Below are 10,857 nucleotides of genomic sequence, written 5' to 3'. Positions count from 1 at the left end.
TTCTTTCCCATAAGTTTAAAAGTTTTATTTCTATAAATCCCAGCTGGTGGACACCAGCGCCTTCACTTGTGGAGGCCGCGCTCCAGCACCAGCCTGGGGCCCCACTCTTCGAGAAGCGCTGCTCTGAGGACTGGGGTGCCCTGGCGGACAGGAGCCTGCACAGCCCAAAGTCCTGGGCGCAGAGGGGTCAGGCCCCGAGGCCTCAGCCAGAGCAGCCTCGTAGCCACAGGGCAGGCACTCGATGATGTGGCCCACTTCCAGCTTGGTTTTGGGGACCAGCAAGTGCAATTTGTCCCCAAACTGCTGTCCCATGTCTGAATGCTCTGCAGGCAGCATCGGTTCCCACACTCCTGCTTTTTTTCATTTTGAGATCAGGTTTTTTTCTGTGTAGCATTCTTTGATTGTTCCAGGGAAGGGTGAAAGTAGGTTTGAGGTTGTTTGCATGGAAAATAATGCAATAATTAATGAATAACAAATAATACAGGAATAAACTCTGTTTCATGCACTCACAGCTATAAACCTACTTTTGTCCCATCCTGCATTTGTACAGTTCTCTGCTTATGGCTTCTGCTTGTAGAACAGGTCAGAAATGTAGCAGGTTTGCAGGTGGTGGATCCTGAAGATGGGCCCCAGAGATTCCACTTTCCTCTTTCCCTCATGAGGTTCTGCTTTAGCTTCTTTCATTGTTTTTATCTAATTTGTCCAGTGTTTGCTCAAACAACACCCAGCCAATTGGGGGAGCTTTCTGACTTCTTTTGACCTTAGCCATTTTCCCCCACAAGATAATTTGCAAAGATCTTAGGGTCTGCTCCCCAAGAGTATAATAGGAACATCTCTGGTCTTCTCAGTTACAAGCTCAGGTTCTTGCCTAGCTCTACCAATTACTCCCTGACTTGGGGACGTCACATTCCCTCTCTGATGCTCAGTGTCATGTCTCAGTCCAGAGGCCCACACCTGTCCGGGTCCAGCGGCTCAGATTGCTCTCTGGGCCAGTGCAGACCTCAGACCCCTAGCCCTAGCCATTACCAAGGTACATGACAACAGAAGAAAGAAAACACCACCCGTTCATTCCTTCTCATAGCTGAGTAATAGTCTATTGTATGGGTAGATCACATTTTGTTTATCCATTAGTTTGGTGAACATTTCAGTTGTTTTTGGATTTTGGCTATTATGAATAATGCTGCTACAAACATTTGTGTACAGTTGTGTGGACACATGTTTTCATTTCTCCTGGGCATACACCTAGGAGTGGAATTGCTGGGTCATGTGGTCACTCCTAGCTTTACCTTCTGAGCAGTTCTTAGACACAGGGGCTTCACCACCTTGCATTCCCACTAGCAGTGTGTGAAGTTTCCCATTGTCCCCAGCCTCGCCCACACTTCTCATTTTGTCTGTTTGGTTAGAGCTATTGTAAGAAGCGTGAAGTGGCATTTGATTATGGTTTCATTTTGCCTCTTTTTCTTTTTAAAAATATATGCTATTGATTATGCTATTACGGTCATCCCATTTTCCTCCCTTTATTCCCCTCTGCCCTGCACCTCTCCTCCAACCCGCATTCCCCGCCCCCCACCCCATTAGTTCATGTCCATGGGTCATATATATAAGTCCTTTGGCTTCTCCATTTCTTATACTATTCTTAACAACACCCCCCCTGCCCTGTTTATTTTCTGCCTACCATTTATGCTACTTATTCCCTGTACCTTTTCCCCCATCCTCCCTCCTCTGCTTCCCTGATGATATAACCCTCCATGTGATCTCCACTTCTGTGATTCCAGTCCTGTTCTAGTTGTTTGCTTAGTTTGTTCTAGTTTATTGTTTTGTTTTGTTTTGTTTTGTTTTTTAGGTTTGGTTATTGATAGTTGTGAGTTTAATGTCATTTTACCGTTCATTTATTCGATCTTCTTTTTCTTAGATAAGTCCCTTTAACGTTTTATATAATAAGGGCTTGGTGTTGATGAACTCCTTTAACTTGACCTCATCTGGGAAGCACTTGATCTGCCCTTCCATTATAAATGACAGCTTGGCTGGATAGAGTAATCTTGGATGAAGGTCCTTGCCTTTCATGACTTTGAATACTTCTTTCCAACCCCTTCTTACCTGAAAGGTTTCTTTTGAGAAACCAGAAATCTCATGGGAACACCTTGTAGGAAACTGTCTCCTTTTCTCTTGCTGCTTTTAAGATTTTCTCCTTATCTTTATCTTGGCTAATGTAATTATGATGTGCCTTGGTGTGTGCTTCCTTGGGTCCAACTTCTTTAGGACTCTCTGAGTTTCCTGGGCTTCCTGAAAGTCTATTTCCTTTGCCAGATTGGAGAAGTTCTCCTTCATTACTTTTTCAAATAAGTTTTCAATTTCTTGCTCTTCCTCTTCTCCTTCTAGAACCTCTATGATTTGGATGTTGGAATGTTTAAAGATGTCCTGGAAGTTCCTAAGCCTCTCCTTAGTTTTTTGAATTCTTGTTTCTTCATTCTGTTCTGGTTGAATGTTTATTTCTTCCTTCTGGTCCAAACTATTGATCTGAGTCCTGGTTTCCTTCCCGTCACTGTTGGTTCCCTGTGCATTTTCCTTTATTTCACTTTTCATAGCCTTCACTTTTTCCTCTATTTTGTGACCATTCTCAACCAACTCTGTGAGCATCCTGACCACCAGTGTTTTGAACTGTGCATCTGATAGGTTGGCTATCTCTTCATTGCTTAGTTGTATTTTTTTCTGGAGCTTTGATCTGTCCTTTCATTTAAGCCATTTTTTTCCCTCAGTGCACCTGTTACATAGTGAGGGGTGGGGCCTTAGGTATTTTCCAGGGCAAGGCAACCCCCATAGGGTTGCGGGGCTTATGTGAGAGAGGAGTCTGAGAGAGAACAATGCCACTTGCTCAGCTCTTGGCGGGTTTTCAGTCACTTCCCCCACTACCCACAAGCAAACTGGGCCCTTCTGGTGCTGATTCTTGCGTGGATGGTTTTGTGTACATTCCAGGACCCTGTGGGTCTCTCCAGTGAACTCTCCTGTGAGGCTGGGAGTTTCTCCCAGAACCTCAACCCCCACAGGTTTTCTCAGTCAGAGGTTTTGAGGCTTTATTTCTCCACACTGGAACCTTGGGTTGCATATTCTGCCTTGCTCTCCAGTTATTCCTTTGGTTTATCCACAGGCAAATGTGGGACTGCCCATTCCACCTGCAGCCCCCTTGACCACCCCATTGGCCAGCTGCTGCCTTACCAGGAGTCCTCTCTGCTCTACTGCCCATCTCTGCCCCTCCTACCAGTCTGGATGAATGTTTCTTCTTTAACTCCTTGGTTGTTAGACTTCCATACAGTTCTATTTTCTGTCAGTTCTTGTTGTTTTTGTTTTTAAATTTGTGGTTGTCCTTCTTTTGATTGTGCAAGGAGGCAAAGTGTACCTACCTACACCTCCATTTCAGCCAGAAGTCCTCAATTTGCATCTTTTTCATGTGCTTATTGGCAGTTGTGTATATCCTTTGTCTTTTTATTTTTGAATTGTGGGAATTCTTTATGTCGTCTAGATACAAGTTGCTTATCAAGTAAATGATTTGCAACTATTTTCTCTCATTTTACTTTCTATTTAAAACATTTTTATTCTGGAATATAAACCTTTTTCCTTTTTTTCTGTTTTTTATTATTGTTCAAGTACAGTTGTCTCCATTTTCCCCTCACCACAGCCATCCTCAACCCCCCAATCCTACCCCCCTTTAGCTTTGTCCATGTGTCCTTTGTAATTTTTTTAAAGTATAGTTGACATACAATATTATATTAATTTCATATGTACAAACTAGTGGTTTAACGTTTATAAACCTTATGAAGTGATCACTGCAAGAAGTCTAGTACCGGTCTGCCCCTGTGAAAAGTTATTGTGATATTGACTGTATTCTCCATGCCGTACTTTACATCCCCTGACTTACTTGTCGTAACTATAACATTGTATCTCTTAACTCCTTTTTACCTTTTTGTACCTCTTAACTCCCTTCACCTTTTTGCCCATCCCCCCACTGCCCATTTTGTTCATTTGTTTAGTTTTTTATATTTTTCATACAAGTGAAATAACAGTCTTTTTCTATTTCTGACTTACTTCACTTAGCATAATACCCTCTAGTTCTATCCATGTTGTTGCAAATAACAAGATTTCATTTTCTTATGGCTGAGTAATATTCCAGTGTGTGTGTGCATGCACATGTTTGTGAACACCTCACTTCTTTTTCCATTCAGCTCTTGATGGACACTTAGGTTGCCTCTGTGTCATGGATATTGAAAATAATGATGCAATGAACATAAGGGTGCATATCACTTTTTGAATTAGTGTTTGTTTTCTTTGAATAAGCACCCAGTAGTGAAATCGCTGGGTTCTTATTTTTCTCTTGTTATAGCCTTTGTTTTAAAGTCTATTTTGTCTGGTATAAATATTGCTATCCCAGCTTTTTTTCTTTCATTTCCATTTTCATGAAATATCTTTTTCCATCCCTTCACTTTCTGTCTGTGTGTGTCTTTCAGTCTGACATGATGCTCATGTGGCTGCATATGTAAAGGGCTTGTTTTTTTCTTCTTTAATCCATTCAGTTACCCTATGGCTTTTAAACGGAGCCTTTAAGCCATTTGCATTTAAAGTAATTATTGATAGGTATGTACTCATTGTTATTTTAATTGTTTTCATACTAGCTTTATAAATGGTTGGCCTACTACTACCATAACTATATATTTGCCCTTACTAGTGAGATTTTTTCTGTTATATATTTTCTTGTTTCTAGTTTTTGACTTTTCTTTTCCACTTAAAGGATCTCCTTTAATAGTCCTTGTCATGCTGGTTTGGTGGTGATGAACTCTTTTAGCTTTTGCTTGTCTTTGAAACTCTCTCCCCTTCAATTCTGAATGACAGCTTTGTCGGGTAGAGTGTCTTTGATTATAGGTTTTCCCTTTTACCACATTGAATATATCATACCACTCCCTCCTGGCCTGCAAAGTTTCTGTTGAAAAATCAGCTGATAACCTTATGGGCATTCCCTTGTATGTAACTAGTTTTTTTCTTCCTACTATTAAGACTCCCTCTTTGTCTTAACTTTTAACACTTTAATTATGATGTGTCTTGGTGTGGGTTCCTTTGGGTTCATCTTGTTTGGGACTCTCTGTGCTTTCTGGGCTTGGACTCCTGTTTCCTTTGCCATGGTGTAAACGTTTTCACCATTATTTCTTCAAATAGATTTTCTGTCTCTCTTTTCCTTCTGGGACCCAGTGTCCTGTGACTGTTAATATGCTTGATCTTGTCCCAGAAGTCCCTTATGCTATCCTCATTCTTTTAGCTTTTTTTAAATTTTGATTTTCCAATTGAGTGATTTTCACTATCTTGTCTTCCTGATTGCTGATCCATTCATCTGTGTCATCCTATCTGATGTTGATTCCCTCTAGTGTTTTTTTTTCATTTCAGTTGTTATATTCTGCAGTTCTGATAAGTTCTGTCTCTCTCTCTCTAGTTTTGTTTTTTGTTTTTTTGTTGTTGTTTTTTTTTACAATTATTATCTCTGTTGAAGTTCTCATTGATTTTATCTACTTGTCTGCATGGTTTGATGAGCATTTTTGTAACTATTACTTTGAATTCTTTAGCTAGTAGACAGCTTACCTCCATTTTATTTAGACAGCTTACCTTCTCTTCTTTCTGGGGTTTTGCCTTGTTTTTTCTTTTTTTTTCACTTATTCTTTTGTCTCCTCATTTTTCCTTTCTGCTCCTATGTATTATGTAGATCAACTATGTTTCCTGGTCTTTAAAAAGTGGTCTTATTTGGAAGGTGTCCTGTGGGGTCCGGTGGTGGAATCCCCCTTGTCACCAGAGCCAGGTGTTACAGAGGTGTTCCCTGTGTGGACTAGTGTGGCCTCCTGGTTGGGCAACAACTACTGTGGGCAGGTGAGGCAGGTTCCTGGCCCAGCTGGCTGTGAGGCCTGGTCCCAACTGTTGTGAATATGCTGGTGTGCAAGGCAGGTCTTCGGTGTGGTTGGCTGAGAGGCCCGGCCACACTACTGCAGATACAGTGCTGTGTGCTGGTGGTGACTGACACCACCCACCAGGTGTTGCAGGGCAGGAACCACTTTGGAGGGCTGCCAGCTTAGGTGGGTCCTCAGGGAAGCACCAGGATGGGGTGAACAGTGTTAGCAAGGTTAATGGAGAGGTCAGAAATGTTGCCTGCCAGTGTCAGACCAGCTAGGTGGAAGGAGGGGAAAGATGAGGGAAATGGTACCTTCTAGTGCTGCTGACTCAGAAGAAAGTTCCAGCAAATCCCTATCCCTCCACGATACACATTACATATATTATTCAATGTATCACCTTCATGTATGACCCAGGTGATTTTCAAACTGCTTCCTCTGGCCAGGTGGGTGGGGAAGACTCAGAAAGAGCACAACCTTGGCTTTCTATAGTTCTCTGGCTCTCCCGGACCTATGCCCTGCTGGTTTTCAAAGCCAGATGTTATGGGGGCTCCTCTTCCTGGTGCATGTCCCTGAGATTGGGCCTTGGAACGCTCATTCTTTAGGAGTGGACCTCCATGGTTGTGATATTCCTCCTACCTGTGAGTCACCACATGGGGAGTGGGAAATAGGGTAGGTCCTGACTAGACTGAGTCACTGCCTCTCCTACCTGTCTCAATGTGGCATATTCTGTGTATCTGCATTTGTAGAAAATCTATTCTGCTAGTCTTTAGGTCATTCTCAGAGATGGCTGTTCTATATGTAGTTGTAGTTTTGGTGTCAACAAGAGGAGGTGAACTCAGGATCTTTTACTCTGCCATCTTTGACCCAAAGCCAGGAGCCTTGCTCTTGAATGTCCAATTAACTTACCTGTGAAATGTTCCTATGGTTGATGCACTGTTCCCACAGTAAATGCGTCTTCAGATTGCTGAGTCACTGCCTTCTGTCCTTTTACTTTCTAGATGGTGTCCTTTGTACCACAGAAATTTAAATGTTAAATATAGTACATCTATTTTTTATTTTCTCATTGTGCTTTTGGTGTTGTATTTAAAAAACCATTGCCTAATCCAAGGTCATGAAGATTTGCACTTTTGCTTTCTTCTGAGAGTTACAGTTTTAGCTTACATGTAGGTCTGTGAGCCTCTTCGAGTAAACTTTTGTATGTGCTGCTTCATAGGGCTCAAACTTTATTTGTTTGCATGTGGGTGTTCTGCTGTCAGCATCATTTGTTGAAAAGACTGTCCTTCCCCCACTGAATTGTCTTGGAACCCTTATTGAAAATCAATTGACCATACACGTAAGGGTTTAGAACATCAGATTTTTATCTTTGAACTCAGGATAAAAATGAATGCTGGCATCCTATTGCTATTACAAGGGTTAAATAAAATAATTCATGTGAGGAGCTTCCCATACATGGCCTGGCATCTAATGGGCACTCAGGGATTGGGCAAGGATGTGGTGGTGAGGAAGACTGTGTAGGTGCAGGGGGTGGGCTGTTCTCTCCTGGAAGAAGTGCACTGCTGCAGAGACGCCGGCTGGGAGGGGTAGGGCAGGGGGCTGGGGCTGAGGCTGGGGTTAGGGCTTCACTCCTCCCATCCCTGTCTCCTTGCCATGCCAACATGACCTGGCCCATGCACACCCAACCTGGCCAGCACTCGTGGAAAGAATTACTCTGTCATTTCATGAAGATGGACGATGATCTCAGGTGAGGTGTAGGGGTTTGGAACAAAATGTCCTTGGTAACAAAGGCTTAGAGTAAACCTGGCCCCAAACAGTGGTTTCCAGGGAGGCCCCTTTGCCCAGATTTTCTCACTGGGCGCCTGCTGCCTGCAGAGCAGCTGTAGGAGTCATTTCTTCCCTCCAGAGCGTGGCTCTCCTCAGGCTTCTCGAAAGAAAAGGGTGTGGGGGCACCCAGGGAGTGTCCTTCCCCTGCCAACACCGACTTGGGGCCATACTTGCATTGTTCTGCTGTGGGCTGAGGGCTGAGGCAAAGACCGCCACCCCCATGGGCTTTCTCGGGAATTTCTGAGTGGGCTGGTATTTCAACATTCTTTCTACCAGAATGTTCTGTGCAGCTGGATTCAATGGAGTGCCTCCAAACTTGGGTGGGGGAACACATCCTCCATGTTCCACCTCGTGGAGCATGAGTGGGTGCCACTTCATTTCACTTCATTGCATGAGATGACACCCTGTCTCTGGTTGCAGGGAAGACGTGGATTCTAAGTTGTTTCTCATACTCCGGGAATCCTGCTTGCACCAAATTCTACTTCCTGTGCAAAATCATATGCAAAAATGAATTAGATAGTGTCCTGGCAAGAGTTATTCTTCCATCTCAGCTGCCACTCCCAGGGCAGCCCAGCCTTGTCCCCTACAACCTCCACCATCCCCATCAAGAGCGAGTTCTCATCCCTCAAGGGCAGGGAGGGTCCATCTCTCAGGGTCTCTCCCACCTGCTCTCCCCCTCCTGAGGCCAGTGGCACCCTGCTCACTCAGTGGCCACACCATGCAGACCCTCACAGGGGCCAGATGCCACAGCGGGAGGCTCTGACGAGCAAGTCTGATTTAGTCCAAGTGGGGCTAATGAAGAAGAGCCAAATCCTCTTTCCAGGCAGCCCCCCTTGACCAGAGCCTCCACAATGCTAGGACAGTGGGTCAATCTGGCTTGCTCACACCTTCCATGCTGTAATCCCCTGCAGCCTCTGACACTCCTGGGTATGTAGTCTCAGCTCTTCTGAAGCCCCCATGTCCGTGTCTTTCAGTTCTCTGTTGTCATTATGTGACTGTACTTCCCCATGAGGCAGGGACTGGCGTTCCTAGTTACTGCTGTGTGCTGGCAGCTGGTGGGGGCGCTGGGGTCTTGCTGAATGACCACAGGTCAGTGTCAGGTCTGGCCCTTCCTATGCCCTCTGATCCCACCCTCTCTTTGCTAGTGAGAGACTTTTCTAGCACCTCCCTCAACAGCTTTGACAGGTACCTGGCTCCTTCTTCTTCCAGGATAATACACGAGACCTCCGCTGCCTCTCCTGTGGCCTAACTCCATCCCAGGCAGCTGGTCCTGTCCACGTGTCCACGTGGCCTGTCCCCTGCCCCTCTGCAGGGGCTGTACCTGCCCCCTGCCCTGCCCTGCCCTGCTCTGTCAGGAGGAGGCTCTGGAGCAAACAGCCCGGCCCTTGGTCCTCAGACCGCCCTGGATGGCTTGGGCTGCCACTAAGGGGAAGGAGCCACACAGAGGCAGGAAGAGCTGCCCACTTTTCAGTGTGACACTGGGCTGGGCTCTCACACTCACTGGCCTTGGTTTCCTCCAGGGTGTGGGCGTGGTCACTGAACCCAATGGAGACCAGTGGAGTGGAGGGAGTGAGGTGCCTGCTGCATGTGCCCAGCTGTGCCTGGCCTTTTGGGAGAGCCCACAATGGCTGGGCACCATCACCGTCCTGGCCCCTGTGAGGGCACAGCCACCTGCCATTCTTCCTGGTGCTCCTGGGGACAGGTGTGTTTGCTGTGAGAGCTACTGGGAAGGAAAGGACTGAAGCAGTGAATATGGAATCGTGGTTTGGGCTGTCAAGGGCAGGAATAAAGCCTTCTCCTCACGTGTTCTTACATCCAACACAGCTTCTTGAAGCAAAAATAGCATCTGAACCTGTTTTTCAGCTTCTCATTTTCCTTCAAAACAGAGCTGCATTTCATCAAAACCTCTAAATATTTATTTTAACATTCCTCCTATAAGTTAGAATTATTTGCTGCATTTCAGGGATGTTTTGTGTTTCCTGCCATGCAGTAGCTTTCTGTCCCACGGTGCAGCCAGCGGTCTCCACACCTTGTCATGGGTGGCAGGGGCCAGGCTGTCGTCCTCGCGCCAGGAGCTCCAAGGGCCATGGCCGGACAGCACAGGCGAGGCCTCCTCTGGTCTCCACGGGCAGCCTGTGGAGGGGGGTGTGGAGGGTGCAGGTTCCACAGTGGCTGGGGTGGCTGGGGGAACCTGCTTCTCCATGGTCTATCCCACACGGGTGACTTCACACGTGCGGCATCCAGATGCCCTGGAAACTACACAAAGGGACCAGGGTAGCTGTTCTTATCCACACTGCGGTTGTGACCAGGGGAGACTCGTCCAGGCATGAGCTGGCCATCTCTAACACTCACCAGTCTTCCTGTAAAACAAAGAGGCAGCAGGCATCCAGCACAGAGACTTTGGTGGGCCAGAAAATCTAGCTAGAATCTGAGGATTTAAACAAAGGGATGTTTTTAGGTGTGGAGCCTGCTGCCTTGCCAGCCTCTGGTTCCTGGACACCATGCCATCCCCACCAGTGGCCTGCGGGACACAGGGAGCCCCAGCTGGCAGGGGCAGTAGGGAGCCTAGGAACTATCAAGGCTTTTGTTGAGTCCGTTAAAAGTTCAATGCGATGGGTTCAGTGATTTCTTTATGCAGTGTTAATGCAAATTCGGATTTGGGCGCTCATACATCATTAGTAAAAACAATGTTTTTGCTGAACTGGGAGGGGTATGGGGCAGAAACAGTCTCACAACCAATGCTGCCCCTCAGGCAGTAACTGCATGGGAATAGTCTCCCGATCACGACAGCGGCTGAGCTTGTCCAAATGTACCACAGGAGCAGCAGAAGGAGACCGCAAATCTGTGCGAGGAAGCCAGCGTTGAGTTACAAAGCAGGAGAGGCTTCCGCCGAGCAGTCCACGCCTCCGTGCTGTGCTCCCACCAGCAGGGGGGTCGGGGTCAGGGCCCCTGGGAAGGAGACGGAGTGGCCCGCAGCGGCGTTGACTGGTTCTGTAAATGCGCCCTTACATTTTGTTTGCATTTACTCAAGATTCACTGGAAACTTCAAAGTTCCCAGGGAACGTTGTACCAGAAAACTTCAGTCCCTGAAGCTTTTAATGAAGCGCAGTTACCA

The 10,857-nt window shown here is 46.1% G+C and overlaps 1 pseudogene; it reads right to left on the bottom strand.

Moving 5' to 3' along the window:
* Positions 1 to 202: 202 nt before the first annotated feature.
* On the bottom strand, positions 203 to 769 carry LOC123806202 (annotated as a pseudogene).
* Positions 770 to 10,857: the final 10,088 nt, after the last annotated feature.

This window comes from Phyllostomus hastatus, unplaced genomic scaffold (genome assembly GCF_019186645.2).
Source record: "Phyllostomus hastatus isolate PE091 unplaced genomic scaffold, TTU_PhHast_1.1 phas_scaffold_345, whole genome shotgun sequence".
NCBI classification, from domain to species: Eukaryota; Metazoa; Chordata; class Mammalia; order Chiroptera; family Phyllostomidae; genus Phyllostomus; species Phyllostomus hastatus.
This window is presented reverse-complemented; position numbering and strand designations above follow the sequence as displayed.